The sequence below is a fragment of the Lagenorhynchus albirostris genome, chromosome 4 (assembly GCF_949774975.1).
Source record: "Lagenorhynchus albirostris chromosome 4, mLagAlb1.1, whole genome shotgun sequence".
In the NCBI taxonomy this organism is placed as follows: domain Eukaryota; kingdom Metazoa; phylum Chordata; class Mammalia; order Artiodactyla; family Delphinidae; genus Lagenorhynchus; species Lagenorhynchus albirostris.
In genome coordinates, this window is record NC_083098.1 from 81,235,333 (window position 1) to 81,256,585 (window position 21,253).

Here is a 21,253-nt window from a genome sequence, read left to right on the forward strand (position 1 = left end):
CATCTATTTACAGATCTCCCATACACTTGTATATACAGATCCAGAATTTAGAGGACAAATTTGTGCAGTAAATATGGATCAGTGTAATAAATATTTATGGGGCACCCATTATGTAGCAGGTAGTGTTCTGGGTATGCGTTGTTGAATGAGCTTTCGCTCAAGGAACATTTGGTCTATTGCATCACACTAAATATGATAGTCAACAGCAGAAGTTGTCCTAAAATGGATAGATGATCATTTTTGTAAAAAGTATAAAGAGGAGAGGTAGAGGAACAGGTAAAGAAAGAGAAAGGGGACTTCCCTGGTGGCACAGTGGTTAAGAATCCACCTGCCAATTCAGGGGACATGGATTTGAACCCTGGTCCAGGAAGATCTCACATGCCGCGGAGCCACTAAGCCCTGTGCACCACAACTACTGAGCCTGCGCTCTAGAGCCCACAAGCCATATTACTGAGCCCGCATGCCATAACTACTGAAGCCCACGTGCCTAGAGCCTGTGCTCCACAACAAGAGAAGCACCACAATGAGAAGCCTGCGCACCACAACGAAAAGTAGTCCCCATTCGCTGCAACTAGAGAAAGCCTGTGCGCAGCGGCAAAAACCCAATGCAGCCAATAAATAAATAAATATATATATATTAAAAATATAAATAAAGAGAAAGGGGAAAAATGATAAGCAGAGGAAAATCGCAAATGGAATCTCGGCAAATATTAACCTTTAAAGGGCATCACAAGGAGAAAAATGCCAAAGTGAATAAAAATGTTTAGAAACATAAAAAAAAAAAGAGAACTAGAATTTTAAACTAGAAATTGAGATCTTAGAATCCGAGGAAAAAGACAAACCAAGAATGATGATCAAAAAATGACACGTTGTAAATCAACTATACTTCAATTAAAAAAAAATGTTAGATGTTAAACAGATTCAAGTAATATGAAAGACAAAACTAATCTATTGGAATTTAGTTGGCCCACAAGTAACATTTTAGAGAGCAATTTCAGTAAAATAATAGAGACAGAACTTGATGGCAGAAGGGTAAGAAGTGAATGGAAGGTGAGGTCTCCCATTTTGAAATAAAGGCAGCAAACACTCTCTTTTTAGTGACAAGTTTGCAGTGGAAGAATGGAAAAAGTATTGTAGAGACAAAGGAGTTTTATTTTTAAGTTTGCAAACACAAATGCTTTATTGCATGTGTAAAAGCAGTGAGGAGAGACAGAGAGAGAATAATCAAAAATATAAGAAGGTAAGAACTGATGAACAATGACCTATTTTATGAGTAAAGAATTAAAAGCAAGAAATTTTTTTTCAAAAACACAAGCTGAGGGATTCACTTTGAACATGAGAAAAGAGACTTTTTCAGACTGATTGAAAAGGAGTAACAATATATGATAGATAGATGATAGATAGATAGATAGATAGATAGATGATAGATATAGATAGATAATAGATGAGAGAGAGAAAGAGTTATTAACACCCCGAATTAAAATTCTACATTTTAAAGTATTTATATGGAAAGAAGGTAGACCTTGCTTCCAGGTTGAGAAAATATCCCCACTTGCTTTCACTAGATAAAATTCACCCCTTTCCTAAATGTTTCTTTGATATATGGTGCTTTTGATTGCTAAAAAGATTAGCTGCTATAACCCTCTTAAATTGAATGACCTAGCAAGCAGCATATTATACTGGTCAATTGCACATGACTGTAAGGGTGACTGCATTTAATACACTAGTATAATTGCAAATCTGCTCTTAAATTATTGCCACATCCTTTCTGTTAAATGACTTTAAAAAAAAGTTTTTTAAAAAATCAAACAGGGGCTTCCCTGGTGGCACAGTGGTTGAGAGTCCGCCTGCCGATGCAAGGGACACGGGCTCATGCCCCAGTCCGGGAAGATCCTACATGCCGCAGAGCGGCTGGGCCCGTGAGCCATGGCCGCTGAGCCTGCGCGTCTGGTGCCTGTGCTCTGCAACGGGAGAGGCCGCAACAGTGAGAGGCCCGCATACCGCAAAAAAAAAAAAAAAAAAATCAAACAAAGTTTACCATTAAGACAACTCTCCTGCTATATTTTAGTACGGTTTCTTTTTTATTTTTAAATGTAATTTATATTCATCAGGATGGTATGAATCTTTATAACTCCACCAGGTTAACTAAAAGGCATCTCAAACAAAACTATTGCTATTCCTTCCACCTTCTATTTATCACAGAAAATAGCACTATCATCGACCTTGTTGCTTAAGCCATAAAACAAAAAAATCTTGCAATAATTCTTAACTCCTCTCTTTCTCCCACATTTACATTAATCCACCAGCATGTGTTGCATCCAACAGCTTCTTACCACCTCCAACAGGATGTGTAAACACCAAGCCACCTTTGATTCTCACCTAGACTATGGCAATAAATCTCTTACTTATACTCATCCTTCTAGTCTTGACCCCAGTTAGTAATTCACATTTCAGCTGATAATTCTGTTTAAAACCTGTGTTATATCATATTCCTTCTTTCTTGAAACCCTCCAATGGATTCTCATACTATAGACAAAATAGAAAGCCCCTACTATAACCTGTAAGGCCCAGTATGAGCTGATCCTTGGTTATCTCTTGAACTTCATCCCCTACTTCCTTCTCTTTGATGACCACAACCCCTAGTACACCAAACACACTTTTATTGTGGGGTCTTTCCTGCAATAAAATCACTGGTCTCTGCCTGGAACAATCCTTCCTTACTTCACTAACTTCCACTCAGTTGTCACCTATTAATGGAGATTCTTCCTGACAAGCTCTAAAAAATAACTTCCCATTAACTTCTATCCTCTTACGTAGCTGCAGTTTCTCTTCTAAGCATCTATCACCAACTGACACTATCTCCCCCTATTAGAATATAAAGTCCATTAGGGCCGGGGTTCTATTAGTTTTGTTGACTGTTGAACCCCCAGTACTACATGTTAATTGTAGTTAATCAGTATTTGCTGAATAAATGAACGAAAGAACCTTATTTTTTATTTGGAAATCTGTTTGCTGATTTTACTTTCTTGTCAATTTGAGCCTGTTTTGAAGAGAGATGCTGGTGTGGAAAGAGGGAATAGCAATGGGATAACTTGCTCAACCATATCTGATTACTGATTATTTTGTAATAATCAGTTTATTGGATTGGATTATTTTGAATAACTAAAACTGACCAGAAATCTAACTGATATATGGTTATATGGTTTTGGCTTTCTGATCTACACTTCTCAGACCTATGTGAGATGTCACATCTTTGGCACAAGATGAATATTTGTTAGATAATTAATGAATAAAAGAACCTGATCTCTGCTAACAAAATTCCTCCTTGACATCTGCAATTGGATGTTTCAAATCAAATCAGAGCTGGACTCTGAATTCTACCTCCACCCCCTCTTTAGAATTTATTTCCTCTCATATAATCTTTAAATAAATGGGACAACATCCACTGTGTTAGGTTCTCCAGAGAAACAAAATCAATAGGATATATATAAAAAGAGATTATAAAGAATTAGCTCCCGAAATTGTGGAGACTGAGAAGTCCCGAGCTCAGCAGTAAGCAAGGTGAGGATTCAGGAGAACTAGTGGTGTGGTTCAAGTCTAAATCTGAAGGCCTGAGAAATAGAAGAGACGATGGTGTAAGTTCAAATCTAAGTCCAAGTCTGAAGGCAGGAGGAGAACAATGTTCTAGCTCAAAGACACAGGAAGCAAACTCTCCCTTCCTCAATCTTCTGTTCTATTCAGGCCATCAATGAATTGGATGAGGTCCATCCACGTTGGGGAGGACAATCAGCTTTACTCAGTCTACTGATTCAAATGTTAATCTCATCCAGAAAGGCACTCACAGACACACCCAGAATAATGTTTAGCCCAAATATCTGAGTACCCAGTGACTCAATCAAGTTGATACGTAAAATTGGTCATCCATTCCAGCAACTTGAAGCCGATATTTATCTTCGATTATTCTCTTTGGAAAATCCCATTGCACTGAATTTAAAACTTATTTTTTATCATGATGTTCCAAGCCATGTATTTAGATTAATGCTCCTTCTTCACTTTTATCTTCTATGACTTGTCCATTATTACCCAATGATATCCAGAACCAAATGGAAAGCAGTTTTTGTTTTGCTTTGACTTTGTTTTAATATCTGAGACCATGCTCATTCCCACTTTAAGGCCTCTATGCATGATCATTTACTCTGTCTGGAACACTCTTTCTGCTCTTTGCTGGCATTGTTCTTTCTTTTCTTGTTCCTTTAAAAGGGTATCCACAGAGAGACCTTCTCTGATATTTATACTTAATTCAGGTTTCCCCGTTATTTGCTATCACAGGACATTTTTTTTTACTTTACTGTATTTATTGTGACATTGTTTTTAGATAGATGATAGATAGATAGATGATTTACTTTACTGTATTTATTGTGACATTGATATTACAATATCTTGTAATAACCTATAATGGAAGATAATGTAAAAAAAGAATATATATATTTATATATATGTATAACTGAATCACTTTGCTGTATATCTGAAACTAACACAACATTGTAAATCAACTATATTTCAATAAAAGTTTTAAAAAATAAACACATAAAAAATAAAATAAATACATTAAAGGAAATTGGATAATTGTTATTTAATATGTATTTGTTATGTATGTTATATTGTCAGACAATGGGTGGGTATAAACTATGTATCATTTAGAGAATACTTGCCCTTCTCAATGGCATTCAAATTCAAGTTTAAATAAAAATTGCATACCTATTGTTTTGTAACAAATGACCCTAGGGCTTAGTGACTTAAAACACCAAGCTTTTATTATCTCACCATTTCTGTGACTTGGGTATCTGGGTGCAGCTTAGCTGGGTGTCTCTGGCTCAAGGTCCCTCACAAGGCTGCAGTTGGGGGAGGAGCCTTATAAACTCACTCATGTGACTGTTGACAAGATTTAGTTCTTCCCATGTTGTGGGATGAAGGTCCTTTGTTCCTCACTGACTGTTGACCAGAAGCTTCCCTCAGTTTCTTGCCACATGGACCTCTTCATGGGGAAGTGCACAACATGTTGGCTTCCTTCCCTTAGAGCAAATTAGTGAGTGAGCGAAAATGGGTAGCAAGTTGAAAGCCACAGTCCTTTTGTAACATAATCAGAAAGTAATATTCTATCACTGTTGCTATATCCTTTTCTTAGCAAGTAAGTCTCTAGGTCTGGCTCACATACAGTTGGAGGAGGTTACACAAAGCCATGAATATAAGGAGGAGGGGATCTTTTGGAGCCATTTTAGAAGCTTCTTACATCAAACAAAATATTTCAGAGTTTTAAATTCAGTCATTATGCTGTGACTTCTACCTAGAATTTTTATGCTCTAGAATGTAAGACTCATGAACATATATTCAAATGTGTGTTTAAAACTGTATCCTCAGCTTCCTAACTATTGCAGGTTCATATTAGGCACTGTGGTGACTGAATTATGCCACTCTCACCACATCCCCTTGTAAAGATGTCTACATATTAATCCCCTTAACCTGCGAATGTTACCTTACACGGTAAAAAGAAACTTTGCAAATGTTAAGGATTTTGAGATGGAAGTGTATCCTGTATTATCTGGGTGGATCCAATGTAATCACAAGGGTCATTGTAAAAGGGAGGTAAGAGGATTGAAGTGAATAGGAGGAGATGTGATGCTGAACCAGGAAACTGGAATGATGAAAGGAAGGTACCATTAATCAAGGAATGCAGGCAGCCTCCAGAAGCTGAAAAAGATGTGACTTTAATTATACCTTAAAATAATTATGCCTAGACTATTATTTAATTACACAATACCATATAATATTTGAGAGAACTAAAAGTGATTAGCCTGAAAAACAAAACAAGGAATTAGACAATTTTTCATTAAACACTTCACTAAACACTTAACCAAAGCATGAATTAAAACATGAGCTTTGAGCTTTCTAATGATTGATTTAGTAGATACTAAAATAGATTTCAAAGTCCCTTATAAATCTAAGAATCTATGATATCATGATTTTTAAGTCAATAGCTTCTAAATTGAGATTTTCTATAATATCTTTTAAATTATAAGTATTAGGTCAGCTGAACATGTATCTAAATTTAAAAATATATGCACACATTTTACAGAATTATGTGCTATAAACAAATCAGTTCAATGAGGTACACTTCAATAATCAAATTCTGCTTAGAGAAAGGTAAAACATCTTTTAGCATTTCCTGTTATTTTGTAATTCACTAAGGATAAAGAGAGATTGAGTGAAGTATTTGTTTAAATTGTATCCATATGCAAATGTAATTTAATACATTTTAGAAAATCTACTGAAAATACTTCTGCAGTTTTAGATAAATTCACTGAAGTTCTTGAAGTACACATTTCAAATTTTGCTCTTGTAATTTTATCTTAAGGGACTCTGATGACTATTTTCCATGTTTAGAACTCCATATTACTCAAGGTGCTTTTTCTGAAGCAAATTGTATTTATTTAAAGACCTGTAATGTGCATTACTTCTTTTAAATGTTTATATTCTAAAAGCATTTAGATATTAATAGAATTTTATTTTCAACATATTCCAAGGATTCATAAAAATACAGATTTCTTTGGAACAAAACTAAAGGGACATCTAAAGGGATTCAAAAAAAAACCAAATTTTCTGCCAATTTCTAATATCAGAGTCAATCAGGAAATGTCTGTAAATTAGAAATGTTTATAATAATAATGCATCAAATGTGATATCTGTTTGATTATGGCTTGCACTTAGTAAATAATCTTTCTTCTTTAATTTATGGAATTAGATAAATCACTAATTTCCCAAGAAACCTATCTTTAGAACTCTAAGGTTATTTATGTTGGACTGGCAGCTTACAATTAAATAGAGAAAAAAAGCTTATAACATTTTGATGGCTTGAAATATCATATAGAATAATGAGGCAGATGCCTTTCCTCCCATTGCATTTTGATTCATGTTTTGAATTTTTATAAGGGAGTAGGTGGTAGTTGGGGCTCATAAAAAAGAGACAGAATTCCACCAAGAAGAAACAAATTTTATAAACCATATACAGAGGAACCCTTGAGTAAAGTGTGCGTGTGTGTGTGTGTGTGTGTGTGTGTGTGTGTGTGTGTATTCTAAAGTTAGAGAGGATGATGAAGAGTTTAGGAGAGGAAGATGGTGATAATTATAACAAGTCAGAACAGTTCACTGTTTCCCTATTCAGGTGAGGCAGTATAAAGCAAGTGGTCAAGTATGAAGACACTTGGAGACACTGAAGACACTTGGAGACACCCTGCATGAATCTGAATCCCAGCTCCATCCCATTTAGCTTTGTGAAAATGGGCAGCTCTACTTATTTGTGCCTCAGTCTTCTCATCTCTAAAATGGAATTTTAGTTGAGAATTGTTTAAACATAATAACACACACTGGGAGTTATGAGAACTTAAAATGAGAAGTAAAAGCACATTAAGGACTAATGTGCCTGTGCTCAGTAACTATTCAATAAATGTTAGCTACTATTATTTTTATTGTCCAAATGTTGATCAACTTAATTCTTAGGAGGTATCCTAAAATCTTTTCTTTTAGTTATTGAACTATTGTCTTTGCTCTGACAATGTTCCCTTATCTGATTTATCACTTAATTTCTTAATTCCATGTTCTTTCTCCTGAAGCCTTACTCTTTATGTCCTGATGTTGGATTGTTTTTAAAATGAACTTTTTTTTTTGGCCACACCACATGGCTTGTGGATGGGATCTTAGTTTGCTGATCAGGGATCGAACCCATGCCCACTGCAGTGGAAGGGCAGAGTCCTAACCACTGGACCGCCAGGGAATTCCCTGATGTTGGATTTTTTAAAAAAATTAATTTTACAATAAGCAGTTCCAAGATTTAGTCCATTTTTAAAACTATTTAGCAACTGAAGCCCAATCTTATTTGTGGGTTAATACACAGAGTATGATTCTTAGAGCAAGGCAATACCACACTTCCTACTACATATCCAGAAAATTAGACATTGTCTCTTTTTGGAAACCATCTTAGAACATAACCTGGGCTTAATCAGATATTTCCTTATATCTGAAGGGAAAGATGCAAAGATATAGACACAGCTAAGGACTTTTCATGGAAAATGGTAGCAGAGTCCAGAGTCCATCAACTACAGTCATAGGAATGCAATGGCTGTGATGTCAGGGGTATCAACCTCACCAACTGGTTTCCTGAAAGAATCACTGATTATGCTCTCTGTTACCAAGATGCCCTTGGTTTCTTTGTTTCCAGGCTTCCTTCTAAGTCTTCAAAATGCCTGTCATGCTTCCAATAAATTGTTTTTCTGCTTATGTGAATCAGAGTCCATTTCTATTTATAAGAACTTTAATATTGAAATTAGTGCCGGAAATGGTTGACAGATAAAAAATCCTTAGGGAAATGGGGAAAATATACAATTAGTTTGGAGCCTAGATGGGTCTGAAGACAGTGAAAACTCCATTAGTATTCCAGGATGGGGTATCAACCACATGTTATACAGTGATACTATAGTTAACTAAAGACCCGTCTGTAATCCCATAGAAACAAGTAGTCATTGAAAGAAAGGCTTTGGGTCTAATGAGACATAGGTTTCTAAGACAGAACAATGGGTATGATGAATTCAAGGCTGTAGAGTGAAATGACTCCTTGTAATGGGACTAAAAAATTAAAAGGAAAAAATGTTAAGATCAAATTCCTAAATTCTTAGTTCAAAGTGTGGTAGATTGCAAAGATGGACACCAATGATTCCTCTCATCTTTGTATGCTCATGCCACTCCATTCATAAAGAGGCGGAGTTGTTTCTTTTATTTTTCTTCCTTAAATCTAGATTGGTCTTGTAACTGGCTTTGACCAATAGAATGAACTGAAAGTGATACTGTGCATTATAAGGTTTGGGCTTAAAAGGGCATAGTAGCTTCCTCTTTCACTCTTTTGCGATTCAGCTCCATGGAAAAAAGCATGAGTCAGACCTTTGAATGATGATACAATTCACAGAGACAGAGAGGTTCAGTCAGTCCCCAGCAATATTAGCCACTCCGGTTGAGGCTTCAGAAACATGAGTGAAGCCATCTTGGATCCTTCTGCCCTAGATACAGCTTCAGCCAACACCTTGTGGGACAGAGACATGCCATCAGTGGTAGGCTCAAAAATATCCACATTCTAATCCCTGGAACCTGTGAATGACATGTTGTATGATGAAAGGGACTTTGCAAGTGTGATTCAATCAAGGATCTTGGGAGGGAAATATTATCCTGAATTATCTGGGTGGACCCTAAATGTAATCCAAGGATCCTTAAAGAGGGAGGCAAAAAGGGTCAAAGACATAATATTAGGAGATGTCACAGTGGAAGTAGCAGGCTGGAGTGATGAGAAAGGGGTCATGAGCCAATGAATACAGGCGGCCACTGAAAGCTTAAAAAGCAAGGAGACAATTTCTCCCTGCAGAATCTCCAGAAGAAACCAGCCATGCTGATCTAGCACATTGTCTTTAGCTCAGGGAAACTAAGCTGTGAGAAAATTTGCATCTCTTTAAGCCATGTAGTTTTTAGCAATTTGCTACAACTATAGGCAACTAATACAACATCCCTGTTGAGTCCTCCCCAAACTTCAGGCTAGTGAGACATAACGAATAGCTACTGTCTCATGCCACTAAACTTGGAGGTGTTTGTTAGGAAGTAATGGATATCTGGAATACAGTGTGAAGGCTCCTTATTACTGTGCTAAAATAAACTGACGGAGCCTCAAGACTAAGGGAAGTAAGAATTCATGTAAATTTTTATTCTGTGGATTTACAGTGTTAATTGAATTCAGAGTTACTAAGCTTTTTATGTAAAATTCAGTACCTTTCAGGAAAGAGAATTCTGAGAACTAGAATAGAGATTTAGAGGAGGATTTGGAAACTCTAAGTACCAGAAGCACGATACCCACTGAGTCCCTTTTGGTGACCAAAGCAACCTGTCCTCACTTCTCTGGCCAGACTGAGGCTCTCTCACCTGAAGGAGTTACTGTGAAATGCTTCCTATAATAATAACTTAAGCCAGATGCCAGCACACTCCCAGATGGTACTAACAAAGTCAACCCAGAAAGAGAGATATACTGTAAAACAATTTCAGGGATTTGTTAATTTATAAAAGGATTATAATTTATGCATTCTCTCCAGGAAAAAATTCTGAAAGTATATGAACAAGAAGAAAAGAATGCAGTTTTATATTGAATTGAATTCTCTGATTATGCTGCACTTATTGCTTCCTCCTATCTCCTGTGCTATTGCTGTCGTGTTTTGTTATTATATATTATTTGCACTCACAGTAACTTGCTACAATTTTTGCTTTAGACAGTCTATTATATTTCAAATAGAAGAAAAATAATTTTGAAAAGTCTTTTACATTTACTTCACTTTAATCATTTCTAGAGTTTGTCATCTTTGTTTTGCGCATCTGTACAAGTTTCTCTCATGTGTATTTCTTCTATTTGATAAACTTTCTTTGTTACTTCTTGTAGGTCAGCTGCTGGTAATGAATTCTCTCTTCTATGTCTCGTGTGAGAAAGTCTTTATTTCACCTTCTTTTATGAAAGAGAATTAGACCTTCATCATTTTGTACCAAGGCTACATCAAGTCTTGATCTGTGCTACAATTTAGTCCAGAGAACCCTTGACTGTTACTCAATCCTTTAAACCAATGACATCATCCTAACATAACTGAGAGAAAAGGAAGTAGCAGATATCCTGAGATACCTGCAATCAAAAGGTGGTAGATAAGTCATATGATAGGAGCCTATTACCTCAGTTAAGTCTCTGGGGATCCAGTGGTCTGGAACATGTTAGAATATCCATTACACTTTGCATACCCACTACTAGTAAAGGAGAAAAGAATTGACTCTTTGGGCTTTTTTTAAACTTTGGAGATAATGTTATATATATATACATCTGATTTACTTACAGTTTATAGTCGGGTTTGGAAAAAGAGAAGAATTTCTATGTCATCCTGACTGCAGTAAAAGCAGCTCTACCTTTACATCCTTACAATTCAACTGATACAATGATGATCCAAGAATCTATAGCAGATCTTGTGCTGTAAGAGACAATAGGAATCACAGCACAGGACCCTTGGCTCTTGCAGCAAAGTGATGATTCTTCAGCAACTATTGTCTTTTGAGAAATGGCTCTTGGCTACATATTGGGCATGGGCAGAGGCAGATTTCTGGATCAGGGACTCCAAGTGACTATATAAAGTAAGCTGCCCATAATGTACATGATGATATCTATCCAGCCCAAATATTGAGCATGCCCAGCAGTAATCCATAATTAAAATAAAGAGAAATGTATGAGACCAGACATGAGCTAGTTCTGAAACCACACTCATTTAGTAAACAAATTGCATTCACTCTTAGCATGCCCTTTCTGGCCATACTAACACCTAAGCTTTCTCCCATAACATATGCCTCTGGCCACATGGAGAGTTCTCCAAGATCATATGACTGAGAAGAAAGAAATCTGAGTCTTATGGATGACAGAAATAAAATGAAAAATTTAATCAAATGGTCTACTCTGATTTAAAATGTCTACAAAGAGGTTGCATTGGAAGATTGTATAATCAATTCAAAACTTTCTTTCAAAAGACAGAACTTCAAGTGGTATATCTCGTCCTGTTTCTCTGAGAAGTGGCTTATGGTGAACCTCAGCATCAATGTGTGGTAGACGTTAAGGTCTAGCCAGATAGCCAAGAGGCTGTAAGGAATGCAATTAGAGGAATGGTACCAAACTCATTATAGCTGGGGTGTTTCCCATAAGGTGCTATATGGAAGACAATATCATGGATGCCCAAGACTGTTACCTGGCATGTTGGTAAATAGATGATAAGGGTTGAAAATGAAGGGGAAAGAAGAGGAATATGAATGATAAAAAGAGGATTCTCTTTTAGTGTCATCTTCTACTATAATAACAAGCGTTAAAATTTAGCCTGTGCTCCGCGGTGGGAGAGGTCACAGCGGTGGGAGGCCTGTGTACTGCAAAAAAATAAATAAATAAAAATAATAATAAAAGACCACTACAGCAATATACTAAAAGGTTTACCAAGGGCTCAGATCTCTTGGGAATGAAGTTTTACCTCATCTCTAAGTTGAAATCCCTATCTGTTGAGGGCAGAGAAACATAAAAATAGTGATTAGAAGAGGAAAGTAATAAACACCTATAGTCTCCTGTTTTATACCCACATTTACGGCCTTGTGCCAACTAAATATTTTTAAAAATCTCTAGTTAGATTATTTAGTTTTCCTTTCCCTTTTCTTCAAGTGTAGACAGAACATACTATTGGTAGTTAATTTTACAAAGTTGTTCTAAAAATGCAGAATATAGAAGCAAAAACACATCAGAATTAGAGATGCAATGAATATCACACAGCGATTCTGGGCTTGTATCTGATAGTTACAACTTAAGAGATTTTGATTTTAGTATTTAAAAGAACAGAATTTGGGTCACAATACTTATACTGGGCTGGCCAAAAAGTTCGTTCAGGTTTTCAGTAAGATATTACAGGCAAAACCCAAACGAACTTTTTGGCCAAGCCAATATTTTCTTTTTCACACATATTGTAAAAATTATCTAGAGGACTACTCTTACTATAATTTTAATGATCAAACACTGATTAAATTATTGATAGTCAGTTAGTTAAAGAATATTTTCTGACTATATACCTATTAGAATGGCCAATATTTAAAACAAACAACATCAAATGCTGGTGAGGGTATAGAATAACAGGAACTCTCATTCATTGCTGGTGGAAACGCAACATAGTACAGTCACTTTGAAAGACTGGAAGTTTCTTACAAAACTAAGCATAGTCTTACCATAGGATACATCAGCCATGCTCCTTAATATTTACCTAAATAAACTGAAAAGTTACGTTCACACAAAAAGCTGCACAGGGAAGTCTACAGCAGTTTTTTTCATAATTGCCATAACTTGGAAGCAACTAAGATGTTCTGCAGTCCATGAGAGGATAAATAAACTGTGGTACATCCAACCAATGGAATATTATTTACTCCAGAAAGAAATGAACTATCAAGCCATGAAAAAACATGGAGGAAACTTAGATGCACATTACTAAGTGAAAGGAACCAACCTGAAAAGGCTGTGTACTGATGATTCCAGCTATATGATATTCTGAAAAAAGTACAACTGTGGAGACATTAAAAGCCTCAGCTGTTGCCATGGATTGGGAGGGAGGAGAGGGTGAATGGGCAGAGCACAAAGGAATTTTAGGGCAGTAAAACCATTCTTTATGATTCTAGAGTTGTGACTATATGTCATTATACATTTGTCAAAACCCATAGAGTGTATAATACAACGAGTGAACCCTAATGTAAACTATGAACTTTGGGGGCTAACGATGTGTCAGTGTAGGTTCATCAGCTGTAACAAATAGACCACTCTGGTGGGGCATGTTGATAACGGGGAAGGATTTGCAAATGTGGGGACAGAAGGTTGTAACTCTTTGTATTTTCTGCTCATTGTTACTGTGAACCTAAAACTGCTCTTAAAACTAAAGTTTATTAATTAAAAAACAGAATATTTTTTACTTCACAAGTATATAGGTTTTCAATTTAATTCTTAGGACTTTATTCTTTCTTTCATTACTTATTATTGTGTGGACATTATTTAATAATATTTTTCCTTGCTACACTTTAGCAAGCATGTACTTTAAATACGTAGTGCTTTTCATTGCTTTAATTCATTGTTTCTTCTTAAGCTGAATAAATCAAAGTCTTGTTTTTTCATGCCTTTTAAATATCTTATGAAGTTAGTTTCTGTTATACTTTCACCAGAGTTTGAGACTCAACACATTATATGAGGAATCAGTGATAAAAGAAAATAACTTATACTGTGCTAATATATTAGTAACAAGTCTATTTCAAATTTTATAGAGAAATTATATTCTTGGATTTTAAAATGTCTTGATTATAACAATATATTGCTAAAGTCTCAAGAATGAATTTATATGCATGAAGAATAATATACCTTTCACTGATGTGTAGACACATAATTTCCAAATGATCTTCAGCCTAGTTTACTTGCTAAATATACTTACCAATATACTATTTACTAAGCTTTTTAAATACTTGTTAATGGATACATAGAGAAATGGTTTGATTATTTTAAATGGAGCAGAAAATATTTGGGCTACAGAGCTACATCACTCAATAGTCATTCTATATAGAAAATAAGATTGTAGAGGTTTGCAAAACAACACTGATAACAATCAAAACATTTTAATACTCATAGATCCCTGCTATATTTGAAAATAATGGTTAATAACTAAGACTATATTTCATAGTGATGTGTGTCCATATCTATTTGTATTTATTAATTCTAAAGGAATTAATGTACTTCTGTTTTGGTAGGCACTTATTTTTTAGTTGTAGTAGAGTTATGTGGTTTGTTGAGAATTGTAATTCTGTGAAAGTAATGATTGGTGTTGAACCCTACTGAGATTGCTTAGCTATAAATAAGTGACACATTCCTGAGAAGTTCAATTATTTTTTATCTAAGGGTTTCAGTCAACTAAAAATACAATAATCATTGGTCAAGGAAATAATACATACTTTTAATTTTGTTATGATTTGATATTTAGAACACTGTATTCTCAGCTTCTGAATTCTATTCTATTCTATTCTATTCTCAGCTTCTGAATTCTATTCTATTCTAAAATGTAGTGTCTTAAAATAATATTTATTTAGCTCATGAATCTGTACTGGAAATCTGTGCAAGGTCACCTAGGCTTGACTGATCTTATCATGAGGGTGAGTCTACGGAGGATGGCCTCGAATGGGACAGTGGTGACAGCCAGGATGACTAGCACCTCTCTTGTTGTGGCCTATCATTTTACTTCACTCTAGCTCACGTTTGTCCAAGAGGATGTTGTAGGGTTCCCTGAGCAGGAAAATAATTTCACAAGCCTTCTTGAAGTTTGGCTTAGAATTATAATAAAACCACTTCCAAAATTTAACAGGAAATAGATTCCACATCTTGGTGACTGAGCAGCAATGAATTATCACCATTTTTGTAATGTAACACAGATATTAACCTGGATTTCTAAATAGGTTATTAAGTACACACAAATGAATCAAACAGTATCCTACTGGCTAACAAATATCAACTTACTTCCCCATATTTAATTTGCATACTACTAGAGGACAGTCAGAATTTTTAAAGACATTACTATCATCTTAAACATAATATGCAAATATTTTTTGTCTGATATTATAAAGAAATCTTTTCAATATCATTTAAGCTGTCAATTAAAATTCCTTAAAATGATATATTAAAAAAGACACATTGTTAAATGATTATGTGATAAAGATTATACTGATTAAAAATATAAATACAATCAATATACTCACATCTATGGGCTCATGTATTTTGTATCATTCAGTGTGAAAAACATAACACAATGCATTTGTCCACCATTTCTGGAAAGGATACCACACTAGTTGAATTTACGTAGATACTTCAAATAATTTTAGAATGATATATTGACTAAGAGATGGTGGAAGATGGATACATAGATTATCTAGTTAGATGAAGATAGATAGATAGATAGATAGATAGATAGATAGATAGATGAAGGCAGAAACAGTTGGATGAATCACCATTCAATGGCTATGTGGTCTTGTGCAAGTTAATTAAACTCTGTCCTTTGGATGCTTTGTCTGTAAATGGAGATGATAATAATATTTTCTTCATACATTTTTTGTGATTATTACATAAATAAATACACATAAAATGAGTGGATCGGTGCATGGCACATAAGAAGTATTAATTAATTGTTAAATATGATTACTTCACTTGTTTCTATTTGTTTGTTGTTGCTGTTGGATGATAGGTTGATGAATGAATAAGTATTACGGATTGAATAGATAATTGTATAAATATGTACTTGCTGGAATCTTACATTTTCTAAAAAGCCACATTTTCCTTCTTTCTCAGGTCCTTTGGAAAAAAAGATATTTTTCCCATATTTTATACATTTTTCTTTTTTCTTAAAAAGAGTAGAGTGTAACACAAACAACAAATGTTGATGAGGATGTGGAGAAAAGGGAACCCTCCAACACTGTTGGTAAGAATGTAAACTGATGTAGCCACAGTGGAAAACTGTATGGAGTTTTCTCAAAAAACTAAAAATAAAACTCCCAAATGACCCAGCAATTCCATTACTGGGTAAATATCCAAAAAACCCAAAAGCACTAATTTGAAAAGATACTTGCACCCCAATGTTAATAGCAGCATTATTTACAATTGATGAGATATGGAAGCAACCTAAATGTCCCTCAACAGATGAATGGATAAAAAGGATGTGGTATGCATATACAATGGAATACTACTTAGCCATTAAAAAGAATGAAATATTGCCATTGCAGCAACATGGATGGACTTGGAGATTATTGTGCTAAGTGAAATAAGTCAGACAAAGACAAATACTATATGATATCTCTTATATGTGGAATTTAAAAAATACAAACTAGTGAATATAAAAAAACAGAAACAGACTCACAGATACAGAGAACAAACTAGTGGTTAGCAGTGGGGAGAGGAAAGGAGGAGGGGTAATTTAGGGGTAGGGAATTAAGAGGTACAAGGTATTACACAAAAAATAAGCTGCAAGGGTATATTTTACCACATAGGGAATATAACCAATATTTTATAATAACTATAAATGAAGTATAACATTTACAGATTGTGAATCACTATATTGTACACATCAGCTATACTTCATTTAAAAAAAAAAGTAGAGTGAACATAATTTAATCTGTACTAAGGTCATCATTGAATATTAATGATTATACACTGTATTATGTTAACTTACAATCATTTAATTTTTATAGTCAGTAAGTGAGGAACCAAGGGATTACATACTAAGTGTTAAAAGCATGATTTCTAGGATATAAAATTTACCACCTATTTCTTAGAAAAACTTATTTTAGAATGTATTTAGTTTAAATTAGTGTGTCAGATAAATAGTATTATGAAGTAAGACATAATATGTATTTTCCTGTTGTAATCTAAAGATGAGCCAATATCATACATTTATGTATCAGTTACTGAGTCCAGAGTTTCTGTCTATATTTTTAAACACACATGTACTACTTTAAAATGTTTTTAATAAAAATCTTCTGCTATGTAATATCAAAAACAAATCAACATCTTGTGTTTTTATGAAATATAACATTAATAATTCCAAGAGTTTTATTCTGATTTTTTAAGACACAGTAGGGTGTATAAGTTGTCTATCAATGCTCTAACAAATTAAGACAAAATTAGTGGTATTCACTGTAATTTCTATTTTCCTTCTATTCATTTATGAATTTTAATGATAATTAATTCATGTATCCGTTTATTCACTTTTATAAAAGTATTTCTCAGGGGATCTTATATGTCAGAGACTATGTTAGTTTTACTCCTCTCTATTAATTATGATACAATAACTGTGTATAATAAGTTTATGTTTATCAACGTGAACAAAAACCTGTGCTGATATGTATTAGTCATTATCTTCCTCAGTGGTTTGCCACCATGACCAACACCACCACCACTCTCCCCTCCAAGGAACATTTGACAGTGTATACACTGGTTTTTGACTTAGGTGGTGGGGGGATGCTACTGGAATCTAGTGGGGAGAGGCCAGGGATGTTTCTAAACAGCCTAGAATTCACAGCACAGCTCCCCACAACAAAGAATTATCCAGCCCAAAATGTCAATAGTGCCAAGGTTGAGAACCCTGATCTACCTATACATTTTCAAAATGTTCACATGCATTATACAACAAATCTAAGCATGTTTCTTGTAGACATATATGTATGGTTTTTGTTCATCAACCAGTGGCAGCAATTTACTAGGAACAGTTGAAAAACCTGTTATCCTCAGATGTTAAAATCTGCCATATGGAACATATTTTTTTTAAAAGTATAGTTGAAGATAACTGATTCATACATGTGTGCATGTTTGTGTATGTAGATATTTATTTTTTGTAGATGTCAAAGATCATAGTCATCAGGGCTGCGTCCACAGTATAAACCACGGCCTGTTTTAGTTTGAATCCTGCCTTTTGCACTAAAAATATGAAAATGTTGTCCCATAGAACTATAAGGTTGTATGCTGAAGAAGCAACCTTGAAAAGTTATTGACTGCTTCAAGTAGAAAGCCATGTAACATAACTAAACCACATGAGAAATGACGCGGCATTTAACATTCTCTACAGAAAGTATCATATTCTTACCTTCGCAATGCATTTAGCAAATAGAGTTAGTTTATACTTTCAAACCAACCCTAAGACCCAAAATGCCTCATTCCTTAGTTTAATTATTTTTTCTCTTGTTCTGTGTTCAGTGTAGAAGAAAAATAGTTGGTGCCTGTCCTTTGAAAAAAATCTCCTCTCACTCTTGAGTTTTATTATTAAAAATACTTCAAAAACTTCTTTTCTTTAGAATTATTCATTTTCTCAAGGCCACATGGGAAGTTTGATATGCTATACCTGTAAAGATTTGAGCTAGAATTGATATATAAGAAAGTCCTTCAGAAATTCAGCCATCTGATTTATCACTAAATAACCATCTTCTTAATTGAACTAGTCCCTTTTATTAAAAGCTCTGCTTTCCAAAATAAAATCATTTCCTAAGCCAAGAACATTCACTTCAGATGTTTTTTTCTATTGGAGTTGAAACACTATTACCTATACTGTACTTGGAAAGATAAGTATAAAAGTATAAGCAATAACCCATAATAGAATACAATGTAATTTTGATCATAATAGGTACAACACAAAACTGTAACAAATTCAAATATATATAGACAATTTAAATCAAATTGATTAGCATCTGGATATAATCAGTCATGGGCATGAAATGCTTTTTAATAAGGTAATGACTTCATTAAGCATGGTTAATCACACACCACCTTGAACTCATTTTCTAAAAATAGAATTAATTATTCAAATTACAGCAATTAAAACACACCAGTCGATGGCTGGATTCATTTTTAAAACTAAAAGCTTGCCAAAAATTCGACCCATCATTTCCACGAGTTAGAGCATGTATTGAATATCTAATTTAAGAAAACAGACTTCCGAATCAAACAATACTATAGGAATAAAAGATAGACAACCTTGGGTAATTATTTCTTAGCCAAATCACATAAATAGAGAATTAAGCAGGGCATAGAGAATACAGTTGGATCTTTAAAAAACAGTTCACTTAGTGTTCACATATAATTTATCATTCTTTTTTCAAATATGATACTGTTTCTTTATCATAGGACAATACTCGATTCAGATAAAGTAGAAATACATTTTCCTTACTCTACACAAAATCAACAGATATGTATAGAACATCTCCTCAGTGTACGGTACACCAGATAAACAAAATAAGTACAACCTCCTTGGGAGATTTTAAATACAGTTTGGGACGCTAGATATAAAATGAGGAAAGCTACAGATATTATGCACTAAACATAGTCAACTGAAGAATAGGATGCTGGGCCTCCTGTTTTGAGGCATATTCTTTGAAAACATATTTCCTTGCAGATCAACTGAAGAAATTAAATTGGATTCTATTTCATTGTACTCTATACATGTCCATTCTGAGGAGAAGAGTTTATTTTCCTGACTATGCTTATTTATAGACTCATTAAGAAAAGGTTTTGCATGGTCCAGTAAACATTTATGGATATGGAATGGAGCATATTGCCTTAAATTTACTCTGTAAATTTAAGAATTTTTAGTTATAAGAACTTAAGAATAGTAGTTATTTTGCACAACACCTGCTTTTTCATCTTTCGGTGTACCACTGAATTATCCCACACTTAATTCAACATTCTGACTGCTAATGGACATTATAATAATATGTATCCAGGGCTTCCCTGGTGGCGCAGTGGTTGAGAGTCTGCCTGCTAATGCGGGGGACACGGGTTCGAGCCCTGGTCTGGGAAGATCCCACATGCCGCGGAGCAACTGGGCCCGTGAGCCACAACTACTGAGCCTGCGCGTCTGGAGCCTGTGCTCCGCAACGGGAGAGGCCATGACAGTGAGAGGCCCGCGCACCGCGATGAAGAGTGGCCCCCGCGCGCCACAACTAGAGAAAGCCGTTGTGCAGAAGCGAAGAAGATCCAACACAGACAAAAATTAAATAAATTAAAAAAATTTTTTTTAAAATAATAATAATATGTATCCAGAACTGTGATTGTATCCAAAAATTTTTTGAAACAGTTTAAAAGTGTTGGCATATCTGTAGAGGTATCAAGGTACATCAGTAAATTTTACCCACTTTGAAACCCACTGCGTAAAGACATCATGTATAAAGAATTCTTGCAAGTTCACAGAATGAAGTGTTTTGTTGCATAATTCTTAACAAAGTTGCTTTCATTACAGTAATCTTTTCTGTACTAAAATAACCAAATATATAGGCAAAAAAAAAGATTACTTCTGAAGAAGTAGTAACTCAGCAACATCATGTAAATGTGATAATAAAATATATAACTCATTTCTAAGGAACATCTACTTTTCGTGTACTATTTGTAATATAAAAAGGTTAGAAACGTCAACATGTCCTTTTTATTTATAGACATGAGTTATTCCCACAATGTGCTTCAGAATGAACAGCTGTTACTAAAGAGATTAGGAAAATAATAATAATTTCAATTTCATTCCATTTTTACCTTATAGCTGAACATCAGGCATGAATTTTCTGGCTCCCCGTGTCATTCTGAACCTGTATTTACAGAATATTCAAGTAATATTATTGATCTAGTAATTTAGTTTAATGGGAATTATGCCTCGTTATTATAAATCTATAAAATAACATTAAATAATTTCACTGGAAATTGCTTCTGAAATTACTTCATTACAATAATTCAACAAGAGTAAACAATAGGAAAGAAAATTTCCACCTTCTTGCCCTTGTAAAACCCTATTTTAATGAAGCTATCTGGCATATGTCAATATTTCTTTCTATGAGAATAGAATATGATCATGATAAATGGTAACTAAAACAAGCAATACATATTAAATTCCACCTTGAAAATGAATGAGTTTTTATACATACATTTGTCACACATAATAAAAATGCACTTTATTATCCACCCACTGAATATTGTTTAGCTGCACAATCAGTATCAGGACCTGAATGTATCTTGGTGAATGTACATAATATCTTTCCAGATATACCATTGCCTTCACATTCCATTTAA